The sequence below is a fragment of the Schistocerca americana genome, chromosome 3 (genome assembly GCF_021461395.2).
Source record: "Schistocerca americana isolate TAMUIC-IGC-003095 chromosome 3, iqSchAmer2.1, whole genome shotgun sequence".
NCBI classification, from domain to species: domain Eukaryota; kingdom Metazoa; phylum Arthropoda; class Insecta; order Orthoptera; family Acrididae; genus Schistocerca; species Schistocerca americana.
The window spans coordinates 461,241,938-461,269,605 of NC_060121.1; positions in this window are offsets into that span (position 1 = coordinate 461,241,938).

The window sequence follows — 27,668 nt, forward strand, 5'->3', positions numbered from 1 at the left end:
AGTTTCGATTCTGGATATATGTAGAAACGTGCGAGGCAATACTGATCCTGCTACGTATCTTCGAATGCAGGTTAAGGAAAGGCATAACTACGTTTACAGGATTTGCAGACACTTAGAGAAAGCGTTTAAGAGCGTTTAGTGGAATACCCTCCTTGAAATTTTAAAGGTAGCAGATGTAAAATACAGGGAGCTGAAGACTATGTACAACTTATACAGACACCAGACGGTAGTTACAAGGGTCTACGAGCACGAAAAGGAATCAGTGGTTGAGAAGGGAGTAAGACAGTATTAGAGAAGGGAGTAGCCTATCCTCTATGTTATTCAAGTACTGAGTAAAGCAATAAAGCAACGAAGTTAGAGACGGAATTAAAGTTTACAGAGAAGAAATAAAGACTCTGAAGATTGTCAGTGAAGTTGTAATTCTGTCATAGACAGCAAAGGACTTGGAAGAACAGTTGAACGAAATGGACAGTGGCTTGAAATGAGAATATAAGAGAAACATCAATGAAAGCAAAACAAAGATAATGGAACGTATTTGATTTAACTCATGTGAGCTGGGGAGTTAGATTAGGAAACGAGACACTTAAAGCCGTAGATGAATTTTGTCCTTTGAGAAGCAAAATAATTAATGGTGGGCAAAGTAGAGAGGAAATAGATTGTAGTTGGGCAATGGCAAGAAAGTCATTTCTGTAGAAGCGAAATTTACCATCTAATATAGATTTACGTGTTAGGAAATCTTTTACGAAAATATTAGTATGGAGTGTACTCACTCACGGACGTGGAACATGAACGATAAACTGTTTAGACAAGAAGAGAAGGCTTTTGAAATGTGGTGCTACAAAAGAATGCACATGGGTAGATCACGAAACTAATGAGGAGGTATTGAACAGAACTGGGGAGAAAAGAAATCTGTGGCGCAACCTGACTATAAGAAGGAATCGGTTCTTGGCACATATTCTGAACCATCATGGGATAACCAATTTAGTTGTGGAGGCGAGTGTGAGATGTAAAATCTGTAGAGGAAGTCAAGTGGTGAATACCGTAAGCAGATTCAGAAGGATATACGTTGCACTAGTTATTCGGAGGTGAAGAAGATTGCACAGGGTATGGTAGATGGCGAGCTGCATCAAATCATTCTTCGGTCTTCACACATACAAATGGCTATGGCTCTGAGCACTATGCGACTTAACTTCTGAGGTCATCAGTCGCCTAGAACTTAGAACTAATTAAACCTAACTAACCTAAGGACATCACACACATCCACGCCCGAGGCAGGATTCGAACCAGAGGATGTAGCGTCAGACATACAACAACAATTATAAAGTGACATGTTAAGGAAAATGTAAGACTTTGTTATTTGCAGGAGACTGTAAACAATATAATGACGTACATTTTTAACTAGCGCACAAGCAATACGGCAGAGATCATACAACAATGAATAATGAGAAGCAGCGTCAACACGTGTAAGCGCTCTATGAAACCAGAGAAGGATTATTCAAAAACCTGAGACGGATTATTCCTTGTATTCACCTTTTAGAAGAGAGAGAGAGAGAGAGAGAGAGAGAGAGAGAGAGAGAGAGAGAGAGAGAGAGAGAGAGAGAGAGATAGAGAGAGTTAGAGACAGTTATGTACCTTTTGTGGTAGAAACGAAGGTGATAGACCTGAACTGACTTGATCCTCCACAATTACAAAAATGGTTCAAATGGCTCTGAGCACTATGGGACTTAACATCTATGCTCATCAGTCCCCTAGAACTTAGAACTACTTAAAGCTAACTAACCTAAGGATATCACACAACACCCAGTCATCACGATGCAGAGAAAATCCCTGACCCCGCCGGGAATCGAACACGGGAACCCGGGCGCGGGAAGCGAGAATGCTACCGCACGGCCACGAGCTGCGGACTCCACAATTACAGATTATGGCGGCGACAATTATATAAAAATTTCTCCAATGACGAATACTGACGCCATCCTGTGGACGAGCCTAACAATAATATATCTGCATATTATATGAAGCACGTTCGGCGCATTTTTTTTACTTACTTGTTCGTTAATCTTTCACGTATTTCGTTCGGCGTTTTTATAAATCTTGGAGATGTGTGCAGGAAGATTCAGCAGTACGAAGCTGCACTACGGTCAACGTCCACTTGGGTTTAATATTTCCTTTACTTGTATTCCTGTATTCGACAGCTCTCCTTGCAACCTCCAGACAGCCAGACAGGGAGCCATCCTAACACAAATACATACTCCCCTTCGGTTATAATTACGAAAGACTCCAGTGTCTTGCAGGCGATCTTTATAATGCACTCTTCCCAGTGTATTCCACATCAAAACAGAACAACTATGTTGAAGGGACTCGCTTAATTGCTAGTAACTTCTCAGAATCATTGATAATGGAAAATAGTATTTGACTGCCAGAATAAATACTTATGTCATCAAAGCTCAGTATCGTAGGCGTGAGACAAAATTAATAACAATCGTGGATAAAATTTACACATTTATTGTGTCACAACCGGTTTTATTCGCCAAAGATTATCATCAGAGTACGCTGCTAACAGCCTTCATAATCATTTTCTGAAGCTTTCCAAGAAAACTGTTGGCAGCGTAATGTGTTGATCTCTTTCGAACGAAACCGGTCGTGACAGAGTAAATATCAGTATAGCTGGAGGATTTTTACTAATATTTATGCTTAACAGGTTTCTGCAGCTCATTACTTGTTAACTAAGTTATGTGTACAGTAGCCTATTGATTTCACCGTAGCTTTTTAAGTTTTACTTCTTTATGTCAAAGTACTTACATGACCTACGATTTTCAGCACTGTTGCTGTTGTGCCTTGACGTCGCATTAGTTATTCCTGCAGCGAAAATTTCTTTCGCGTGTATCGTTGCCTCCTTAAGAGACTTTACACTCTTTCTATACACTGCCTTTCACTGACTACTTTACTTTCGTAATTCATGTATATATAATTTACTGTTTTTTACTTGTATTTTTTAATGCTTCGTGTGGGCTTTTCGAACATCCTACATCATCTAACGCTCCTCAAAATTTCAGTAGATGACGAACTGCGATGAATCTATGTTGTCCTTCCCATCCTGTGGGCACCGAAATCCTTCGTTTAATTTGTAAATGAAAATCATTAGCTGATTTTTTGATAGCAGAAACAGAGAATTCCAGTCAAAACTAACAAATAGTTGCCGAATTTACGAGAGCACACTGAAAAGTGGTGCCACCGAATTTTTTATACGATAACTCTTGAAGTTAATTAAACGAAAGTTTTATTAACATTTATTTGTCAACATAGTCATTCTGGCTACTCTCACATTTCACCCAGCGAGAGGCCAGTGAACAACATCTAGTTCGTTTCACCACACTTCTCCAGTTATAACTCGTTCTCCACAACTTGGGTGCTCAAAGCGAACGCTGCGCTGAACACTGACCTTGTTGTCCTCTTTACATATTCCTCTAGCGTTATTAATCAATTTTGATGCTTCGTCTTCCTGGAGGCCTTACAACAAACACATGCAACATTAAGCAAAATCATACCACGCACAAGGGGATGGATGTTACGATATACAAGAATGCTAACTTGAAATACATTTGTTTATGTTACCTCATCGGGAATATCAAGCCTTATTTATGGGCGTATACCAATCTTATTATCGTTCGGCAATAGCCATCCTCTTCCGAACGTGTCATTAGAGAAGCTGACATTATCGCTACCTACATCTAAATCTAGATCGATACCTTGCTCGGAAAGCCACCTAATGGCGTGTGGCGTCGTGCAAGAAATTAATTTTCCCTCCACCCCCCCCCACCCCAATCCGCAGCTGCCCTGTTCCACTTGCGAATGGCGCGTGGGAGAATGATTGTAAGTAAGCCTCTATTTTAGCTCGAATTTCTCGAATTTTCTCTTCGGTTGTTTTGTGAGTTGTGAGACGTACATTTCTAGAAACTTCTGTAGTAAACCTCTTGGTGATGCACAACATGCGTTCACTAGAGTTTGTTGAGTAGCTCTGTACCTCACGCAACCCGACTAAACAGAACGGTGACGGAACGCAAGGCACTTGGTCGATCTTCTCTATCTCTTCTATCAGTTCTACCTGGTAAGGCTCTCAGACTGCTGAACAATACTTCAGAATCGGTCGAGCAAGCGCATGTAATCCGCCTCCTTCGTGGATGAGTTACACGTCCTTAAGATACTGCCAATGAAACTTAGATTGACATCTTTTCTTCCTACTGTTTGTCTTATGTGGTCATTCCACTTAAGGTTGATCGGAATAGATACTTCTAGGTACTTTACGGTAGATACTCTTTCCAGTAATTTGTCATAAATAGTTAGCTATACCCTAGTGAATTTCTTTTCTTAAGTACGTGTATTATGTTCAGTTTATTTATGTTCAGGTTCAACTACAACTCGTCAGTCTTCTGTAGGTCATTTGGCAAATCAATACTGTCGTACAGCGGCGTTCCTTTCTTAAAGACACCCACATTATCCTCTAACATTCTGAAAGAGTTTCCTGCGCTTCCTACTAGATCATTTACAGGGTGACAATTATTGAACATATGAGAAAAAAACGTAAATTAGTTACAAACTACGGTTAGCATACACTTTATTCAACATGAAAACATCACTGCTGATATTCGGGTTCAGGTTATGACATGTTCGATGTGTCTACCACCATTGGCGATGATGTGGCGCACATGATTAGCGAAATTCTGCATGGCTAGCTGAAGTGTCGGAACATCGATGCTGTCGATGACTTCCTGAATGGCTGTTTTCAGCTAAGCAGTGGTTTTGGGGTTATTACATGTCTTTAATATATGCCCACGAAACTGCGTCACAAGTGTTCAGATCTGGAGAATATGGCGGCAGTCGAGATCCAGGCTAGTGGCTTCTGGGAACCCCAGGGCCAGAATGCAGTCCCCAAAATGCTCCTCCAGGACATCTGTGGGGTCTAGTTTCGTCTTGCATGAACTACATCTTGTCGAAATCAGGATCACTTAGGATATCAGGGATGAAATCATCTTCCAAAACGTTCACGTATCGTTCAGTAGTCACTGTGCCATCAAGGAATATCGCACCGATTATTCTGTGACTGGACACTGAACACCACACAGTCACCCGTTGGTGAAGAGACTTCTCGATCGCGAAATGCGGATTCTCAGTCCCCTGAATGCTCCAGATTTGCTTATCGACGAACCATCCAAATGAAACTGGACTCCATCGCTAAACCAAACCATGCATGCGCGTACTAATTCCCATCATGCCCTACTGCCATCTGTGCAGCGAGAGCGTGCTAACGCATACAGTATAGAAGTTATGACGATTTTATTTCATATGCTTCAATAATTGTCGCCCTCTATACAGGGTGGTCCATTGATCGTGACCGGGCCAAATATCGCACGAAATAAGCGTCAAACGAAAAAACTACAAAGACGAAACTTGTCTAGCTTGAAGAGGGAAATCAGATGGCGCTACGGTTGGCCTGTATATATACAGGGGAGTCATAAATGAGGAAAAATTTGTCGAGGACCGCATGCTGCTATGAATAACACGTGACGCACCGTTGTTAATTTCGTTCTCCTCGGTGTACTGTGTACGTACAACAGAAACACGTGGTAACCGTTGAACGAGATACCGACGAGCCACACGATCACGACATGTCATTCACCCATAGGTACAACACATGACACACCAATGAGCTGATGTGTATCTGCCAGCGTTTGAAAGATACGAGAAAGAACAAATCCCATCCTAATGTATGTGAAATTGTGACAGAACTTGTGAATCACACGTTGCCGGCGGTAATGTAGTGTACAGTCCCATGTTAGGGAATGTGTGTCCTGTAAGCGAAAGAGTGGTCAACGGCGGAAGTGAATCCACGGCGTGCATGACGTGTTTACAGCACCTCTGCGTTGCTCACTCTGCCCGATACTCGCCGTGTCGAAAGCTGCTAACGGCCACGTCGCAGTATTACTACAGTACCACGGAAAGTTTCACAAACGAGGAATACGCCGACATCCACCTCACCTACGGGCTTTCAGATGGAAGAGCTGAAGTTGCAAGGCAACTGTATCACGAGAGGTTTCCTAGCCTGCGCCTTCCATCCGAAAAACGTTTTACTCTGTGGACAGGTGCTTGAGGGAATATGGTGCATGTGTAGCACCTCCAGGATTTAGTGGTCGTGGCCGACAGTCGACGTACAGTGCGGATGACGAAGAAAAAGTGTTGCGGAGGACCGAAAAATAAGCACCAGGTCTCTAGCCACTGCGATCAGAATGTCACAATCTACTGTTATGTTCTTTTTGTGGGCCCACCTGAAATCTGTGAGTTATGAAGAAGAGGTTATTGATGTCAACACCCTTCAACGCAGAATACAACAATCCTTTGATATTGCGCAAAGAGACACAGACATGTTGGATCGTGTTCAGCAATCCTTCCTGCGAAGAGTTCAACTTTGCCACACACATCGAGGCTGTCATCTCCTACAGTACTTATAAACAGCGACTGCAGCTTGTGGTCATGTGTTTCTATGTTAGTTTCGATTTGTACAGCTGTGCAGTTGTGTTCGTTTGTATTAACTGCCACATACCTGTGTAGTTGTATTTTTTATTCTGCATCTATGTACTCGTTTCTTAAAACTAAGTCTGGGACACAAAAACCGAATTATAAAACTTGCATGCACAGTAGTGCAGCCCCTCCTCACGTTCCTTTCCCTATGCCAACTAGCCACTATACATAATACCGGACAGCGTAACCGGTACGAGATAGATGTCGGCTCTGTCATTCCTCGCAGTGTCACGCAGACCGTCGCTTGAAGCCGCATGCCTCGCCTTCTCGTTCGCGGCTAGACTACCTACAACACTTGCATGTTGTGCCCTGTTGCCTATATGTCCCCTCGGCCAATGTCGGCGCACAGTAACACCCAAAAGTGTACTTCATATTTCCTGATTTTTGCTATTCAATTACCCGTGGTCTAGGGGTAGCGTCTTTGATTCATAATCAAAACGTCTTCGGTCCCGGGTTCGATCCCCGCCACTGCCTAAATTTTGATAAATAATCAGCACTGGCGACCGAAGACTTCCGGCATAAGAAGTCAGCCTCATTCTGCCAACGGCCTTGGCAAAGAGGGCGGAGAAGCGGATATAGGTTCAGGGCACTCTCTTGTCCTAGGGGTGGGAAGTTGCCACTAAAGGCGGAAGAATCAGCAATGATCAACGACATGAGGATGCAGAAGGCAATGGAAACCACTGCATTAAAGACACAAAATCTAATAGTCATGGGCGACTGGAATGCAGTTGTAGGGGAAGGAGTAGAAGAAAGGGTTACAGGAGAATATGGGCTTGGGACAAGGAATGAAAGAGGAGAAAGACTAATTGAGTTCTGTAACAAGTTTCAGCTAGTAATAGCGAATACCCTGTTCAAGAATCACAAGAGGAGGAGGTATACTTGGAAAAGGCCGGGACATACGGGAAGGTTTCAATTAGATTACATCATGGTCAGACAGAGATTCCGAAATGAGATACTGGATTGTAAAGTGTACCCAGGAGCAGATATAGATTCAGATCACAATATAGTAGTGATGAAGAGTAGGCCGAAGTTCAAGACATTAGTCAGGAAGAATCAGTATGCAAAGAAGTGGGATACGGAAGTACTAAGGAATGACGAGATACGTTTGAAGGTCTCTAACGCTATAGATACAGCAATAAGGAATAGCGCAGTAGGCAGTACAGTTGAAGAGGAATGGACATCTCTAAAAAGGGCCATCACAGAAGTTGGGAAGGAAAACATAGGTACAAAGAAGGTAGCTGCGAAGAAACCATGGGTAACAGAAGAAATACTTCAGTTGATTGATGAAAGAAGGAAGTACAAACATGTTCCGAGAAAATCAGAAATTCAGAAATACAAGTCGCTGAGGAATGAAATAAATAGGAAGTGCAGGGAAGCTAAGAGGAAATGGCTGCAGAAAAAATGTGAAGACATCGAAAAAGATATGATTGTCGGAAGGACAGACTCAGCATACAGGAAAGTCAAAACAACCTTTGGTGACATTAAAAGCAACGGTGGTAACATTAAGAGTGCAACGGGAATTCCACTGTTAAATGCAGAGGAGAGAGCAGGTAGGTGGAAAGAATACATTGAAAGCCTCTATGAGGGTGAAGATTTGTCTGATGTGATAGAAGATGAAACAGGAGTCGATTTAGAAGAGATAGGGGATCCAGTATTAGAATCGGAATTTAAAAGAGCTTTGGAGGACTTACGGTCAAATAAGGCAGAAGGGATAGATAACATTCCATCAGAATTTCTAAAATCATTGGGGGAAGTGGCAACAAAACGACTATTCACGTTGGTGTGTAGAATATATGAGTCTGGCGATATACCATCTGACTTTCAGAAAAGCATCATCTATACAATTCCGAAGACGGCAAGAGCTGACAAGTGCGAGAATTATCGCACAATCAGCATAACAGCTCATGCATCGAAGCTGCTTACAAGAATAATATACAGAAGAATGGAAAAGAAAATTGAGAATGCGCTAGGTGACGATCAGTTTGGCTTTAGGAAAAGTAAAGGGACGAGAGAGACAATTCTGACGTTGCGGCTAATAATGGAAGCAAGGCTAAAGAAAAATCAAGACACTTTCTTAGGATTTGTCGACCTGGAAAAAGCGTTCGACAATATAAAATTGTGCAAGGTGTTCGAGATTCTGAAAAAAGTAGGGGTAAGCTATAGGGAGAGACGGGTCATATACAATATGTACAACAACCAAGAGGGAATAATAAGAGTGGACGATCAAGAACGAAGTGCTCGTATTAAGAAGGGTGTAAGACAAGGCCGTAGCCTTTTGCCCCTACTCTTCAATCTGTACATCGAGGAAGCAATGATGGAAATAAAAGAAAGGTTGAGGAGTGGAATTAAAATACAAGGTGATTCGCTGATGACATTGCTATCCTGAGTGAAAGTGAAGAAGAGTTAAATGATCTTCTGAACGGAATGAACAGTCTAATGAGTACACAGTATGGTTTGAGAGTAAATCAGAGAAAGACGAAGGTAATGAGTAGTAGAAATGAGAACAGCGAGAAACTTAACATCAGGGTTGATGGTCACGAAGTCAATGAAGTTAAGGAATTCTGCTACCTAGGCAGTAAAATAACCAATGATGGACGAAGCAAGGAGGACATCAAAAGAAGACTCGCTATGGCAAAAAAGGCATTTCTGGCCAAGAGAAGTCTACTAATATCAAATACCGGCCTTAATTTGAGGAAGAAATTTCTGAGGATGTACGTCTGGAGTACAGCATTGTATGGTAGCGAAACATGGACTGTGGGAAAACCGGATCAGAAGAGAATCGAAGCATTTGAGATGTGGTACTATAGACGAATGTTGAAAATTAGGTGGACTGATAAGGTATGGAATGAGGAGGTTCTACGCAGAATCGGAGAGGAAAGGAATATGTGGAAAACACTGATAAGGAGAAGGGAAAGGATGATAGGACATCTGCTAAGGCGTGAGGGAATGACTTCCATGGTACTAGAGGGAGCTGTAGAGGGCAAAAACTGTAGAGGAAGACAGAGATTGGAATACGTCAAGCAAATAATTGAGGACGTAGGTTGCAAGTGCTACTCTGAGATGAAGAGGTTAGCACAGGAAAGGAATTCGTGGCGGGCCGCATCAAACCAGTCAGTAGACTGATGACAAAAAAAAACCATTCAATTGCATTGTCATTTATTGACACAGGAACATGAGGAAAACGAATTTATGTTTGTAGCTCAGTGTGTGATAATTTGCATGACATATTTTTCCTCATTTATGACTCAGCCTGTGTATTACCCAACGTTTCTCTAATTCGCTTAAAGCAAATGTGTGGATGATTACTTTGAGTAGGACTCTCATACTTTCCTTGCCAAATCAGAGCTTGAGTTCCGTCTATACTGCTATCCTAGTCCACAGGACTCAAGTAGCTTCATTGTTACCAAAATTTGTTGTGTCATCAGTCTTCTGACTAGTTTGATACAGTGCTCCGCGAATTTCTCTGCTCTGCCAACCTTTCCATCGCAAAGTAGTACTTATAATCTAAATTATCTGCTGTTCTCTGGACGTATTTAACTCTGTTTTCGTCTACAGTTTTTAAGCTCTACAGACCCCTCCGGTATCATGGAAGCTGTTCCATGATGACTTCACAGATGTTTCGGTATTCTGTCCATTCCTTGCTCAGAAATGTCGTCCTCCTATGAAGGCCTATGTTTGATACAGGTAGTCTTCTCTGGCCCAGGGATGTCCTTTTCCCCAGTGCTAATCTGCTTTTTATCTCCTCCTCGCTCCTTCTGTCATGGGTTACTTTACTGCCATCTACTTTGTGATCACCTACTCTGGTGTTAAGTTTCTCGGTATTTTGAGTTCTTCTATTTCTCATTACTTCCGTCTTTCTTTGGTTTATTCTCAATTTATAATCTATACTCATTAGACCGATCATTCCATTCAACAGATTGTGTAATTCTTCTGCAATTTCACTTCGGCTAGCAATGTCATCAGTAAATCTTAGCACTGATATCCTTTCACATTGAATTTTAGTCATACACTTCAACTTTTCATTTATTGACATAATTGCTTCTAAGCATAATCGTAGACTGAACAGAAGCGGTGAAAGACTACACCCCTGTCATACATGCTTTATAATCTGAGCACTTCATTCTTGGTCCAACATTCTTAGTGTTCCTTCCTGGTTCTTGTACATGTTGTACATTACTCAATTTTTCCTACAGTTTACCCCTATTTCTCTCAGAATTTCGAACGTCTTGCGTCATTTGACACTGTGGAACGCTTTTTCTAGATCGACAAATCATATGAACGTGTCTTGACTTTTCTTTAGTCTTACTTCTATTACCAATCGCAACGTCAGAACTGCCTCTCTGGTGCCTTCACCGTTCCTAAAATCCAACTGGTCGTCATATCTGGTGCCTTTACCTTTCCTTAAATTTAACTGATAGTCATCTAAAGCATCCTCAATTTTCTACCCATTCATCTGTAAATTATTCCTAGCAATAACTTTGTTGCATGAGCTTTTAAGCTGATTGTGCGATAATTCTTGTATTTGTCGGCTCTTGTAGTCTTCTAAATTCTGTGTATGATGTTTTACCGGAAGTCAGATGGCATGTCGCCAGCCTCATACACTCCACACAGCAAAGTGAATAGCCGTTTCGTTGCAACTTCTCCATATTGTTTTACAAATTCTCCCTTTTGCCTCATTTAATCTTAAGTCTTCCAAAGTTCATTTAAATTCTGACTCTAAAAGTGGATCCTCTATGTCTTTCCTGCGACTCCTTTTATGACGTTATCAGACAAGTCCAAATCCTTACTTACCCTCATAGAGCCCTTGAGTGTACTCTTTCAACCTAGCCGCTCCCTCTCTTCTGCATTTAACAGAGGAATTTCCATTTTATTCTTAATGTTACAGCCCTTGTTTTTAATTTCACCGAAGGATTTTTAACTTTTCTAAATGCAGTGTCAGTCCTTCCCACAATCATTCTTTTGAGATTTCTTCAAATTTTCCATTCCACCATAGCTTCCTTACACTTCCCGTTTATTTCATTCCAAAGTGACTTGTGTCACTGTTTTACCGATTTTCCCTGAACATTTCTGTACTTCTTTCTTTTCTGGGAAACTTCTTCTGTTTCACCGCTACAATCCTTGTACCTGTGTTTTCTTTAAATTCTATTGGATTTAGAAGCGTCCATTCCTCTTCCACTGAACTACCTTCTGAGCTATTCATTACCGCAGTGCCTGTAGCCTCCGAGATTTTCAAACATGTCTCTTCATTCCTTAGTATTTCCGTACACATTTCTTTGCACATTGATTCCTCCTGACTAGTCTCTTAAGTTTCACCTTACTCTGCATCATTAGTAAATTGTGACCTGAGTCTATATCTGCTTCTTGATACGCTTACAATCCAGTATCTGATTTCTGAATTTCCACCTATGACGTAGTCTAACTGAAAACTTACCGTATCTCCTGGCCTTTTCCCGTATGCCTCCCCTGCTTGTAATTCCTCAACAGAGTATTCGCTATTACTAGCAGAAATTTAATGCAGAACTCAGTTACCCTTCCTCATCTCTTATTCTTACTACCAAGCCCATATTCTCTCGTAACCCTTTCTTCTACACCTTCCTCTACAATCGCGTTCCAATACCCCATGACAATTAGACTTTCATCCCCATTATATACAAAAATGTTCAAGTGTGTGTGAAATCTTATGGAACTTAACTGCTATGGTCATCAGTCCCTAAGCTTACACACTACTTTAACCTAAATTATCCTAAGGACAAACACACACATCCATGCCTGAGGGAGGACTCGAACCTCCGCCGGAACCAGCCACACAGTCTATGACTGCAGCGCCCAAGACCGTTCGGCTAATCCCGCGCGGCATTATGTATAGAATTATCATTTCAATTTCCTTAAAAATTCTCTCTAAATTGCATCTTTTGCTTGCGACGTTGGCATGTGTACCTGAACTATTGTTGTCGGTGCTGGTCTGCTGTCAGATCTGATGAGAACAACCCATCACTGAACTGTTCGTAGTAAGTCACTCTCTGACATGCCTTCCCATCCATAACGAATCATGTTATACCATTTTCTGCAGTTGTTGATATCACGCTTTACTCATCTGGCCAGAAATCCTTGTCTTTCCATTTCACTTCACTGACGTTCACCATATCTAGGGTGAACCTATGTATTTTCCTCTACAGATTTTCTAGCATCCCTACCACGTTCAAATTTCTGACGCTCCATGCCACTACTCGTACAATTTTACCCTTTCGTTAATTATTCAATCTTTTCCTCATGGTTACGTCCCCTTTGGCAGTCTCCACCCGAAGATTAAAATCGGGAACTATCCGGAATACTTTACCAATGGAGATGTTGTGAATTTACAAGGAAGTTCCCAAATGGAGAAATCATTTTAAGGGAATGGGTGAAAAAAATGAAGCGTGTTATACACGGGAAGACGAAATTAGAGGAGTTTGGTATGTTTCAACTCTGAAGTAAATGATAATTTTATAAATAAGAGACTCGTTGATTTCGTATTTATCACGGAAGTCACAAACGGAGACATTAAAGAAGGAATGGAAAGATTTGTACTGAAACAATCAGAAATACTGGCTGGTATAGAGATGTACTTGTAATGTTCTGGGAACTGACGGAAGTACAACTGAAGATGACGTCTAAAACCAACACAGATGTGGTGATGAGAGTCCACTGTCGCAAAAAGACCGGGCTCCGTACACCCACGTGGTACTACATAGAGGGAAGACCATCATGATCGGAGTATGGCTTTGTGGCATCATTCTGCATCTGTAGCAGCAGTCTGAGCAACAGTGGCCACCATATGACACAACAAACTGTTACGAATTGGTTACTTCAAAGACAATTCCGATCAGATGCCCCATAGAGTGCGTTCCACTAACACCAAATAACCGCCATTTGCGACTTCATTACTGTCAAGCGAGAGCACATTGGAGGGGAGGGTGGAGATCTGCAGAATTTTCTGATGAAAGCTAATTCTGCCTCTGTGCTCGTGTGTCGGTTAGGAGGAGGCCAGTTGATGGCCTGCAACAACTGTTTGCTTGCTAGACACACTGGCCTACACCTGGAGTAATCGTCTGAGGTGTGATGTCGCGGGAGTACTCTCGTGGTTATCCCAAGCTCCCTGAGTGCAAATTTGTACTTTGGGCTAGTGATTCGACGTGTTGCCGACGTACAGATGTTGTAACTCAGCATGTTCTACAGAATGTCGAAATTTTGCCTTCGCCTGCTCGATCATCAGATCTGTCTCCAGTCGGGCACATATGGGGCGTCATCGGACAACTCCTGTGACATTCACAACCAACATTAACAGTCTCTGCATTGATCGACCAAGTGCAACACGCATGGAACCCCATCCCACAAACTGAAACCTGACTCCTGTGCAACGGATTGAAAGCACGCATGTATGCTCACATTCAACATTCTGGCGGTTACAATGGTTGTTTTTGTATCAACATTTCACGTTTGCGATTGCTTGTCTCGCATGTGTGAAATTGCAGTGTTAATTACTTCAATATGTTATATAGACAAATGTGTTCCCGAGATTTCATTACTGTACATTAATTAATTTTTGGTGTGGCGATTTTTTACCGTTAGTGTAGTAACAGAGGCCAATTTTTGTACTGCTAAGATATCGGCTTTTAATTGAAGGTTCTTGTGTAAGCACTCTATTAAGCACTCTCGTTTCCCACCTGAGTACCTGGCTGAATGGGTTGTGGTCTTATGTAGATGGAGTGCTTTGTGAAAGTTTTTTTGACATTCTTCGTATCTTTTAGTCCTGTTTTATACAGCAGACACTCGCCATTATCAGTTTATTTTGGTTGTATCTCAGTTCTGTGTTACGATGAGTCTTAATTGATAGGTCAGTAGCAAGGCTATTCTGCTAGGTTAGATTTTGTCGTGAGCACAACTTCTTTCGTTTGGTTCCCTCCAGTTTACGAACACCTCTTTCGAGCTTTTCGCTTACTTCCTAAACTTTCAGACAGCAGAAAACGTGAACTGCTGGATTCATTCATACCAGTTTCTAAGAGATTCCCTTCTTAACGTAACACAATCTCTGAACACACCATATCACGTACACCGAAGAATTTTCTTTATGATCTAGCAGGATAATATTTGATTTCGTGTTATACAGTTTACAACAATCACAGAACACGCCAGCCTAAAATGTAAGTGACGTTATATATAAACGTATAAAGCAGCATTTTTTGTAATCAAACAAAACTATACTCAATTTTGGTGGTATATAGTCTGCGTGAGAAGAAAAATATAATCCTCGGTTTCTGCAGCTAACTACTGCATGTCTTGTGTTAGTAATTTTTTGTTTTTCATATCTACTCTCACGTGAGCACCGTTTCAGAGAGCTGAACTTGTATGAAGAGCGTTATATCGTCTGTGAGTGATACATTTTCGTCTGTCCAATAATCTAATTAGTTTATATCTTACGGTATGTGTATCTTATTCTTGTTTTAGGTAGTTTATCCTAAAGTCATATTGACACCTCGTTATCGCTTATTCAAATTTATTCTGGAATTCATTTGACGACTCGATGTTCCGTAAACGATTCCATGATTGTCATCTCAAGAAAATTTATTATTTGCACTAAATATTTCTGGTGTTCACAAATGGTGTGTGCAACTTAAAATTACTGTGATTAAAATTTTTCTTTGTTACCGTGTAAATAAAAGTTTCCTCAATTAAAAAAAGTTCTCTTATTGTGCTTCTGAGTCATTCCTGAAAGCGTGACCCTTTGCAATGGAGAAACTAATGTTGCTGAAACACAATTCGAGGGCTAATATCTTCAAGGCATTAAATTTACGTGTGTCACTTGTGGGTCTTTCGGAGGCAAGTAGTATATACCTGATTCCACATATACATTAGCACTGCCATCCTCACCACAACTGTCATCTGTAGCGCACGCTGACACGCGTCTAAGGCTGTATTATGGGGTAATATTCCCAATCGGCCGTTCTGTTGTTGTTGCAGGAGCCTTCGACAAAGGGCACAGGAAAGCCCTTGATGCAGCGCTCGCCTTTGATTAGCGGCTAACAGCGTTCGCATTGTGCTTAGGTGGGAGTGGGAGAGGGGAGGCGGCAGAACACTTTACTTCACGGTACGCCTGCTTCTATCCAGCAGTAGGCAGCGACCGTAAACACGCTTTCATTTACATATTGAGTATGTCATAAAACCCGCGTACTTTGGAAAAAAAGAAAAGGTGTAATACGACAAGAGATGTAGACAGAGATCGGCGACCATTATGTTCTGTAATTTCGTAATAAGGCTCTAAGTGTTCCCCTGTGTTCACAGTCGTAAGACATTCCTGTTGATTAGAATTTGAAACTGCTAAAAGAGCGTATAACATCAAAAGCTAACTCATCTGGAGGAAGTTAGAAATTAAGTTTGCATAAGACATGATAGCAGGAGGCTCAAAATTCCTCAACCGGAAGTCCACTAAACATGGGTTCTAACATGCTGCTTTAAAGAGCTATGAGCACTTGTTCATCTTCGCTTGAGTGAAACAGATGAAGTCCACTGCAAATGCTTTGCTATGAAGAACGCGCTACAGAATGTAATAAGGAAATAACAAGTGAGGACACATTATTGTGTTTCTGTGAAACGGCAGAGCTTCGAAGGTAATGTGTGTGTCATTACATATGATCTGCACTTCTGAGTTATCGCTAAAGTTGGTACTCAGTGTGGTGTCCATTCATAGTAGGCCATACTTCTGGCCGACGTTTTAGCGACTCATGCACACTCTGGATAACTCTTAGGTTGGTCGTGGATTCACAGGAAGATACAGGTGACGCGGTCCTGCAGAGGCTGTACATCATTAATCAAATATTTAAAGTGTCCTCACAATCAAAATTCCGAGCAATTAACATCGGGGGAACGAGCTTACCAGCGTATTGTGGCTTCCCAACCAGTCTAAGTGATGTGTTCTTGGACATATATGAGAAAATGGGTTGGTGATCCGTCAAGCATGAATCAAATCTCTTGTCGTTCTCGGAATGGTGCCACATTTAGAGGAATAGGCAAATACTTTGATAGAAAATGACGATACAATGTACCACTGGATCCGTTTGGTTGAATGTAAGGTCGTCTTAGTCCTGCTCTTGCATTAACTTGCGCCGGCCGCGGTGGCCGTGCGGTTCTGGCGCTGCAGTCCGGAACCGCGAGGCTGCTACGGTCGCAGGTTCGAATCCTGCCTCGGGCATGGGTGTGTGTGATGTCCTTAGGTTAGATAGGTTTAAGTAGTTCTAAGTTGATAGTGCTCAGAGCCATTTTAACCATTAATTTGCAATCAACACTGGTGCCTTGTATCTTCAACGGAGTGCTTTTTGCATCAGCCCACACTTGCTGGGTATCAAAACTGACATCCCACATGCAACGCCAACCTTGTCTGTGAACAGTACCCTTGACGTAAAAATGGATCTTCAACACATCTTAGCAACAGTGTTTGGTAGGACCGCATTCTGATAGGCTGATACTTAAGGTTGCTCATCACTGAAGAGACGGCTAAATAACTAACGTAACTGTGACATAACGTCACAAAGAAGGAATGTGGCCATGTTGAAAAATAAGAGTAGTCTGTAAAATGGTGAATAGGTCGCTGAGGAAAAAGTAAGTCATAGTTATTTCAAAGTTAGACATAGTTATTTCAGTATAATGTGTTTCGGACAACGTCATCAACGGCTATCGTGGAACATCATCGTGTATATAGACAACAAAAGTTACATGGTGTAGTAAAAACTATCATAAATAGATGATTAATTGTGCAGATGCTACCCTAAGTACTGAATCATGTTACCGTAAGCAGGACACCAGCTCGATAATTGCTTCCATTTGTCCGATCTTAACGGAAGGCCATATCTGATATTTCCCTTGCGAAACAATAGGCTTTCATTGTGCTGGTAAGTGCAAAGATGAAACTACACTCCTGGAAATGGAAAAAAGAACACATTGACACCGGTGTGTCAGACCCACCATACTTGCTCCGGACACTGCGAGAGGGCTGTACAAGCAATGATCACACGCACGGCACAGCGGACACACCAGGAACCGCGGTGTTGGCCGTCGAATGGCGCTAGCTGCGCAGCATTTGTGCACCGCCGCCGTCTGTGTCAGCCAGTTTGCCGTGGCATACGGAGCTCCATCGCAGTCTTTAACACTGGTAGCATGCCGCGACAGCGTGGACGTGAACCGTATGTGCAGTTGACGGACTTTGAGCGAGGGCGTATAGTAGGCATGCGGGAGGCCGGGTGGACGTACCGCCGAATTGCTCAACACGTGGGGCGTGAGGTCTCCACAGTACATCGATGTTGTCGCCAGTGGTCGGCGGAAGGTGCACGTGCCCGTCGACCTGGGACCGGACCGCAGCGACGCACGGATGCACGCCAAGACCGTAGGATCCTACGCAGTGCAGTAGGAGACCGCACCGCCACTTCCCAGCAAATTAGGGACACTGTTGCTCCTGGGGTATCGGCGAGGACCATTCGCAACCGTCTCCATGAAGCTGGGCTACGGTCCCGCACACCGTTAGGCCGTCTTCCGCTCACGCCCCAACATCGTGCAGCCCGCCTCCAGTGGTGTCGCGACAGGCGTGAATGGAGGGACGAATGGGGACGTGTCATCTTCAGCGATGAGAGTCGCTTCTGCCTTGGTGCCAATGATGATCGTATGCGTGTTTGGCGCCGTGCAGGTGAGCGCCACAATCAGGACTGCATACGACCGAGGCACACAGGGCCAACACCCGGCATCATGATGTGGGGAGCGATCTCCTACACTGGCCGTACACCACTGGTGATCGTCGAGGGGACACTGAATAGTGCACGGTACATCCAACCCGTCATCGAACCCATCGTTCTAGCATTCCTAGACCGGCAAGGGAACTTGCTGTTCCAACAGGACAATGCACGTCCGCATGTATCCCGTGCCACCCAACGTGCTCTAGAAGGTGTAAGTCAGCCACCCTGGCCAGCAAGGTTTCCGGATCTGTCCCCCATTGAGCATGTTTGGGACTGGATGAAGCGTCGTCTCACGCGGTCTGCACGTCCAGCACGAACGCTGTTCCAACTGAGGCGCCAGGTGGAAATGGCATGGCAAGCCGTTCCACAGGACTACATCCAGCATCTCTACGATCGTCTCCATGGGAGAATAGCAGCCTGCATTGCTGCGAAATGTAGATATACACTGAACTAGTGCCGACATTGTGCATGCTCTGTTGCCTGTGTCTATGTGCCTGTGGTTCTGTCAGTGTGATCATGTGATGTATCTGACCCCAGGAATGTGTCAATAAAGTTTCCCCTTCCTGGGACAATGAATTCACGGTGTTCTTATTTCAATTTCCGGGAGTGTATAATGCAAAAGCATTTCACAAACTTATCGAAACAAAAACTGCTTCTTTTACAACTAATGTATACGCTGCTTTTACCTATAACTTTGAAATCGGCTTGTAGAAACAACACTGACGAAAGTTTGCTGATTGCTGTGTCTACAGACAGTCACAGAGGAATACGTCCTCATTTGTTTGCTGTATTCCGTAGATTGTACTCAACAGCAAAGAATTTGCCATAGAGGAAATGTGTTTCACAGTAGCGAAGATGAGCAAGTGTTCATAGCTCTTAAGGTACGCATTTTAGCGCTCGTGTTTATTGATATATTTGTCTCGTTTTCTTCGGTACTACTATCTCTCAAAATATGTAATGTTTATAACAACCTGTGCAACACGGATACTTTTAATAAGCTAAAATGAAGATCAGTCAAATAATAACGTGAGAATTAGAGTTGGTAGTACGAGCGATGCGTAATGGATGGGCTTTTGGTAGATCTGAAATCAAGAGAGCTTTCAAGAAGAGATGAAATATTTCTGCATCTATTACCTTCGTTCCTGATTAAGAGTACTCTTAAGCTGATATTAAACTATTTAGAGAACCTCGAATTACACAGGAAACTATTGCTTTGAAATTGTGTGTGGACTAAACTGTACTAGGGGCATACAGAAACACTTAATACACCAGAGGGAGACTGATTAGGGCATCATCAAATGGAGATGTGGGCATAGACTCTCAGTAAGAAAGTTAGAGTTCGGTGGTGCGTGCATTCGACAGAAAGATTTCCAGTTGTTGGCAATCAGGGTGGCACAGTTAACGTATCTGGATTGATTGGGGGTATTTGGAAACCTGTTTGTTGAGCAGAGATGATACTGGGTGGGCGAGAAATAGAATGATGCCTGTAAGCCCTTAGTGTAAGAATATCTCTTGGAGAATATAGGATGCATTCGGTAGTAGTACAAGTGCCTTACTGTTAGACCAGCAGTAGATATTAAGCCAGAACACCACCATCCCTGTTTATTAGACTGCTTCTGCGTCATAATCAGGGTATCGTTGCCTGCGAGAGGTGATCTGAGTTCGGTGTCGTTGGGTGAAATCATTCTAAGTGAATGCATCACGTACTGTCTTATATATCATGTGTGAGTCCAATGCCAGGCAGAATGCTATCCACGATAAGACAGTTTGGGAAGTGTATAGGCAGTGAAAGCGTATGATGTGACGTTTGAAAACTGGAATACAAACATCTTGCGAAACAGCTGTATGGACAGGTGGATAGAAAAGATTGCTTGTAAATCCCAATTGCCGCAACAATCAGTATGTCTCTTAAAGTATATCTATTTGGTAGATCCAGAGTGTGTGGTAGGTGGAGTTAGAAAGCAGCCTGCTATCACTAAATCAATAGATCGATGCCGATCGGTAACTGAAGATAGTATGAGGTCTTCAGTGTTTTCGATCGCTAGATGGTGATCATAATGTACACTGTTTTACCTGACTGTTAACAGATTTACATACAAACAATGAATAAAACGTTAACAGTGGCTCACAGCCAGAACTTTTGAAAATGAAGTGTATAGAGTGTAAAATACGGAAAACAGAGCAACCATTTTGCAGTCAAAACCTTATTTTCATGGTTATACATTGTCGCGACACTGTTGGTCAGTTTTGATTTCCATTAGAATTGTGTGATCACCAAAGAATTAACTATGAATAATACAGATTAATGATTAATCTGAAACTGGTTGTACTAGCAGAAGTACGTTAACCCGCTACGCCGGAAGTCATTGCACACTGGGAGTCGAAACTGACCTTTCTCTGTATTGATAGCTGTACACGAAGAGACGATAAAAATCGATAGTATTGTTTTATAATATTTTTGTAGCTGACCCGGTTTTGAATCCAGACAGACGCGTTTCTTGAAGATTTTGAAGAATTTGTAATCGTGTGGAAACAACGAAACAATGACACTGTATCGTCCTTAAAGGGGCAGAACTCGTGAAAGGACAGATCAGTCCGAATTCCATTCGAGTACCGATATTTTCAACATCTCATGGTACAAATAAAGCAAGAAATGCATGCACTATGACTTGACATGATTAGTGGTTCATTAAATAAAATGAAATTTTTAGTGTAACAAAGCTTACTGGTGACAGTTTTTCTGCTTGCCAAGATTCTGCCTCCGTCATGGCCAAATCTAAAGTCGGTCTTCTCCATTCTTTAAGAAAACGATGTGATATTTATTGTGGATTCAGAGCCACAGTGTAATCGTATGTTATACACTTGGTGATACCAGAGGCGAAGAACCATCGAACTACGCTTTTGGCACCATTGTGAGTTTGACATAACGGAGGATGTACCATTCTGGATAAGAATTCTTCCTCCTTGTAGAAGGATTACAGACTGTTCAGTACATATATTTTCTTGCTGTATCACATTGTCGTTCCTCAGTTGCCTCGACTCATGCCTCTCATACTTTCGACTTGATTCTGTAATCACTCAAATAATTCCATATGGCGGCCATCTGCACTAACTGGTAACGCAGTTGAATATGGACGTTTCCACAGGACATATCATGTACTTATGCTGTTCTTAAGCGTATCAGTTCATCGTACAGTGGCAAACGTCATGCAGCGTACCCCCAAAGCTAGTAAATCAAGCTCACTTCTTTTAAATTCGAAACCGTAATTCTTATATCTGCTGCAGGTACACTATGTGATCAAAAGTATCCTGACACCTGACTGAAAATGATTTACAAGTTCGTGGCGCCCCCCATCGGTAATTCTGGAATTCAGTATGGTGTTGGCCCACCCTTAGACTTGATGACAGCTTCCACTCTCGCAGGCATACGTTCAATCAAGCGCTGGAAAGTATGTCGGGAAAAGGCAACCCATGCTGCACGGAATGCTTCGCAGAGGAGAGGTATCGATGTCGGTCGGTGAGGCCCGGCACGAAGTCGGCGTTCCAAAACATCCCAAAGGTGTTCTATAGGATTTAGGTGAGGACTCTGTGCAGGCCAATCCATTACATGGATGTTGTTGTTGCGTAAACACTTTGCCACAGGCCGTGCATTATGAACAGGTGCTCGATTGTGTTGAAAGATGCAATCTCTATCCCCGAATTGCTCTTAATCAGTGTGAAGCAAGAAGGTGCTTAAAACATCAATGTAGGCCTGTGCTGTGACAGTACCACGCAAATCAACAACGGGTGCAAGCCCCCTCATTGAGAAACACGACCACAATATAACACCACCGCCTCCGAATTTTAGTGTTGGCACTACGCACGTTGGCAGTAGACATTCACCGGGCATTCGCCACACCCACAGCCTGCGATCGGATCGCCACATTGTGTACCGTGATTCGTCACTCCACACAACGTTTTCCACTGTTCAATCGTCCAATGTTTGCGCTCCTTACACCAAACGAGGCGTCGATTTGCATTTACCGCCGTGATGCGTGGCTTACGAGCATCCCCTCTACCATGAAATCAAAGGTTTCTCACCTCCCGCCTAACTGTCATATTACTTGCAGTGGATCCTGATGCAGTTTGGAATTCATGTGTGATGGTTTGGATATATGTCAGCCTATTACACATTACCACCCACTTCAACTGTCGGTGGTCTCTGTCAGTCAACAGACGAGGTCGGCCTTTGCGCTTTTGTGTGTACGTGTCCCTTCACGTTTCCACTTCACTATCACATCGGAAAGAGTGGACCTAGGGATACTTAGGAGTTTAGAAATTTCGCGTACAGACGTATGATACAAGTGACATCCAATCACCTGACCGCGTTCGAAGTCCGTGAGTTCCGCGGAGCGCCCTATTCTTCTATTTCACAATGTCTAATGACTGGTGAGGTTACTGTTACAGAGTACCTGGCAGTAGGTGGCAGCACAATGCACCTAGTATAAACGTATGTTTCTGGGGGTGTTCGGATACTTTTCATTACATAGTGTACGTCTGACAGTTTATTTTCTAGTTCGTCAGTAATAGCAAAACATACTAAAAACAATTCTGCGCCAGAACTCGTGGTTATCTGTCACAATCAGAACATTTTGTGCCCGAAAACTTCCTCTTGCTTCAACCGGCGCAGCTCACCGACCACCGGCCAGCTGATGTAGGCCTACAATGCACATGTAAACTCACATTGTCAAGCAGAAAATTATTTAATAGTGTGTACTATTTGTATTTGTAGTTTGATTTTCAGCTGCAAATAAATAAACCTAGTGAACGCCACGCTGTAACAGCATCATTGTGACTATTGCTGATTCAGCTTATGGTATAAGGAATATTGAATTATGTCAAGATAACAAAAAATTTTACAGGTAGCCACTCCTGGATAATATGCTGGCATTAGTCAGAACCCGATGTCGTTACTCGGGAGAGAGTAGTGTCGTAGAAGCTACTCCGTTGCGATAAACGGTAGCCGCGACATTGTTCTTAGGTATATTTCTCTTCCTGACCAGAAACAGTGAAATATTTTACCTTTGGTACGTGATAAGAAAACTACTGCTCTAATTTCTTACACTCTTAGCGTTGTATAACAACTGTGTTAGAAAGACAATGTTGGTTGCTCAAAGTAGGAGAATGTTGCACAGCTGGTTTTACTGTCTCTCACTCTTTGAAGTGTTTACCGTTTATAATAACTACTAAATCAGTGGGTTACGGAAATTATTAAATGCTGGCGACGTACAAGTAAACAATATTTGAGAAAATATTCTCGGATACTACCAATATAGTATGTCATTTAAGTGATGGAAATGTTAGATCTACTTTAGAAATAACCATTATGTAGTCATGACTCTCTGGATTATTTCGTAACGAACTGACCATTTCTTGTTTGCCCTCCGAGTGAACGTTCAAATGTCTTGCATTTAACGAGGTCAGGTACTTCAATCTACAGAGAGCCACATATTTATTTGGATATGCTGAACAATGGTACCTAATCTTTAACAACATGTGGTCTGCGCTCGCTCCAAGCATGGACATGGTTTACACCATGGAAGAGGTACGTGTTACTAGCTGATCAAATTAACGTTGATAACATTTGATGGTGATCGACAACTTATCTGCAGCATGGAAGGGGCCACCACGTTAAGATTTTGATGCCACAATGACTACTGAGCTCTTTGAACTAACAACAAAAACACTGGGAAGAAAGGGTCTTTTACTGTGTGGAAAAATTATGTATAACTCATTGGCGAATTTTATACCACGTTACGATGTTCAGAGTGCGTAACTTGAATATTTATATATGATGGCGAAGGTCAGATCAGATCTGAAGATGGCAGTAAACAACCGAAACGCATATTACCAAATTGTACCTATAAGGTGATCTTAATGCTTTCGTATAATAATTTATTGCATTTCAAGCAAGGGCTAGTGTAACTTCACAAAATGTTATGTTATGCATTTGATGGCACAACAATGGTGTTTTGTGTTACGTGTTGCTCCTCAAAGGTGTGTCCTTTGCAAATAGCATTTATTACCTAGCCGGCCGCGGTGACTGAGCGGTTCTAGGCGCTCAGTCCGGAACCTCGCTACTGCTACGGTCGCAGGTTAGAATCCTGCCTCGGGCGTGGATGTGTGTGAAGTCCTTAGGTTAGTTAGGTTTAAGTAGTTCTAAGTTCTAGGGAACTGATGACTTCAGATGTTAAGTCCCATAGTGCTCAGAGCAATTTGAGCCATTTATTACCTACAGCTGAAACATATTGTGAACGTAACACAAGAAAAATAACCACTAAGACTGCATTAAGTGTTGCTACTGCTGATGTGACTGATTATTTCACACAAGATATTGTTCAGGAGCTTATCCGAGAAGCCATCAATCACTGCACTTAATTTTCTAATCTTGTAGCCTCAAACGTTTACCTTCCTGAATTGTTACGATACGACTAGCAAAAAAATTTATTTGCGTACTGAGACGTGCTTCAAACATGTCTTTATGATATCGTTAACTCAGAATCAGTAGTTCTTACAGAGGAGGGATTAAAAAATTGCCTGAGATAACGTGAGATTATTGTGACGATTAATTTCACTCGTCCAACATCGTTTATCACTTTTTCAATATATTGTCGAAGAAGGGTCAAAAACATGCACTATAATAATGCAAATCAATTAAAAATTATCACAATAACCTTTTGGACAAAATTCTAACTTAAACATCAAAAGTATCCACAGTACGAGTGTGCCAAAATCGTCGTGAATTAGTAATTTGGCTATCTGTGCACTTATGTGTCAACTGGAGTAGCTTTACAGGACTACCATACAAGTGCGTAAATATGGCAGTAGATGCATAAAGAAACACAGTCAAATTATTCAGCGCCACAATTTTATTGACAAAACTGTATTCACAATAAAACTCAAAATTATCTCAACAAATGTAGAGGCGTTGTCATATTAAAAGTACTGCAATTTCATAAGACTATTTCTTTTAGTTCTACTGGGTACTTAATGTAGGGAAAAATGTTTTAGTGAAAAATTTTCATAAGTTTTTCTTACTAATGTTCGTTCTGTTTACTTGTAGCTCTGTTACTGAAGATTGGAAATGATAGATAATGCAGCCTTTGCTGAAGAATGTGAGCACGTTGCCACAAAGGTAGTAAACAACTGAAGCATTCAGCGTTCAAACACTGCTCTCATGGTGCTCAACACAACTACCACAGCAAATTTACAATGTGAAAAAGAAAATTTATTGTAGTTTCTGTGTGGAACAACTTTCCTGTATTCAGACACATGCATTGATCACTTTACGAACCATGTGAAAAATAGTTCAGCGTATTTAATTCGAATGCCAAGAAAAACTAAAGTCAATGTAGCAAGATTATTTTGTGTTACTCCAGGAAGCAAGTTGAGTATCATAGAGTTGCCAAATACTTTCACAGCGTTTCTAAATTGCAATCATACTATCATCAGGAAAAACAATTGTACACAGAGATGAGTCAGTGTGATTTTAGTGCAGGTTAGCAACAAGAATAAAACTTGGGCTTCAGACCGCACGTAAACAGGTAGAGGGCTGAAACACGAAAAGTCTAAGCCAGACAGTGCAGACCAAATGGAACAGCAGGAATTAAGAGTAGGACGAATTATTTTGGTGGTCTTTTTCTTGTTTCCGTCTACGTAATCAGAACATTCACAGAAGAATTACTGATAGATAATTCTCTCAATACACTCGCTACTTTCAGTGCAAATAAGAAAATAACTTCGTGCTCATTCTGCTGAAGGATTCAATGACAGTTAGCACATAAATTAAAAATAATTTTAGAAAAGTAGTTTCGAATGTCATTTACACAGCAACCAACATCTGTACTGGGACTCATCTAAACCGAAATCAAACACTACTTCGAATTAGTCGTGGGTAAACATTATGATGATTTCAGATTTTTTTTTAATGTGAAGAATAATGTCCGAAAAGTTTGTTGGTGATCTTACAACGTGGCGTATTCTACGAATGGTAATCGTAGAATTCAAATTATCACCTCGAAAAATCCAGGCTGTGCTAATGAAATGTAATGACTTATTCTTTCTCTTACATTTTTGTCCCTCAATGGCACGAATATTTTTGGATACTACTGCTGATGTCATGGAGAAGTCTACATTTTGGCATTTCAGGAAAATTCCCACCTCTAAAGTCACCTCTTAGTCGTTTCGGGAGTGCCTACCACAAAATAACCGAGTGAGGTGAGGCAGTGATAAGCACATTGTACTCGCATTCGGGAGTACGATGATTCAAACCCGTGCCCGTCCATTCAGGTTTAGGTCTTCCGTGACTTCCCTAAATCACTATGCAAATTCCTGGATGTTCCCCTTCACAGGGCACGGCCGATTTCCTTCCCCATCCTTAACACAATGTGAACTTGTGCCCCATCTGTAGTGTCCTCGATGTCGACGGACGAGAAACTTAATCTTCCTTCCTTCTCTGCCAAACACAGAATCGTTTCTTCGTCTGAGAAGAGAGGAAAAATTGCTGCGTATCAAAATAGGAAAATACGGGGTTTACGGCAAAATTTTATAGGTCAAATAATCAGCACGTGGACTGGGTCCTATTCGTCTGGGGCACTATCCTGGTGCAAACCTCATGGGTCAACTTTCTCTTATTTAGCCATGACATCCTCAGGCAATTAAGTTAGGTAGTATGCTCTCGCTACGGTTTGCCCCTTACCAGCATAAACTGCTTCCCAGAAAGACATTCAGCGTCACCTTGCAATGTGATAGTTGCGTCTTTAGCTATTTAACATAGTTTGATATGTTTTTATTCCAGCTGTGGTATGCTGTTTAATGATTTGAGTCAGATCGGCACATTTCGTATTCTTTGCCATAGTAATTTAGTACTGAAAAATATGAATCTGATCAGATCGTATTATCTACGCCGCTTCCAACGGTTCAAAAGGTATTACTTTCAGTACATATTTCTAAGCCTCCATTATTAACGCGGTCTTCTGTTGGATGTTCCAACCATTTTTATCCTGCAGCTCACAGTGTGATGTTAATTACACTTCTGCCCACTTTCAATCACCATGAAGGGCTATTTACCATTGGGAGAGCGATAGAAAGGAAGAATAATGAGAATTAAAGATACGAAAACGAAAATACATCTTCAAAAGGAAGCCCCATAGGTAATAACACTTGATGTACTTTACGAATGATTATTTTCAGTGCAATTTGCAATTTAGGTGCACGGATCTGTTACTCGTGTGGGAAAGACTGCATAAAAGCATGTTTTTACACCTAGTCATAGCTTTACTCTTTGTAGTTATGAAGTCA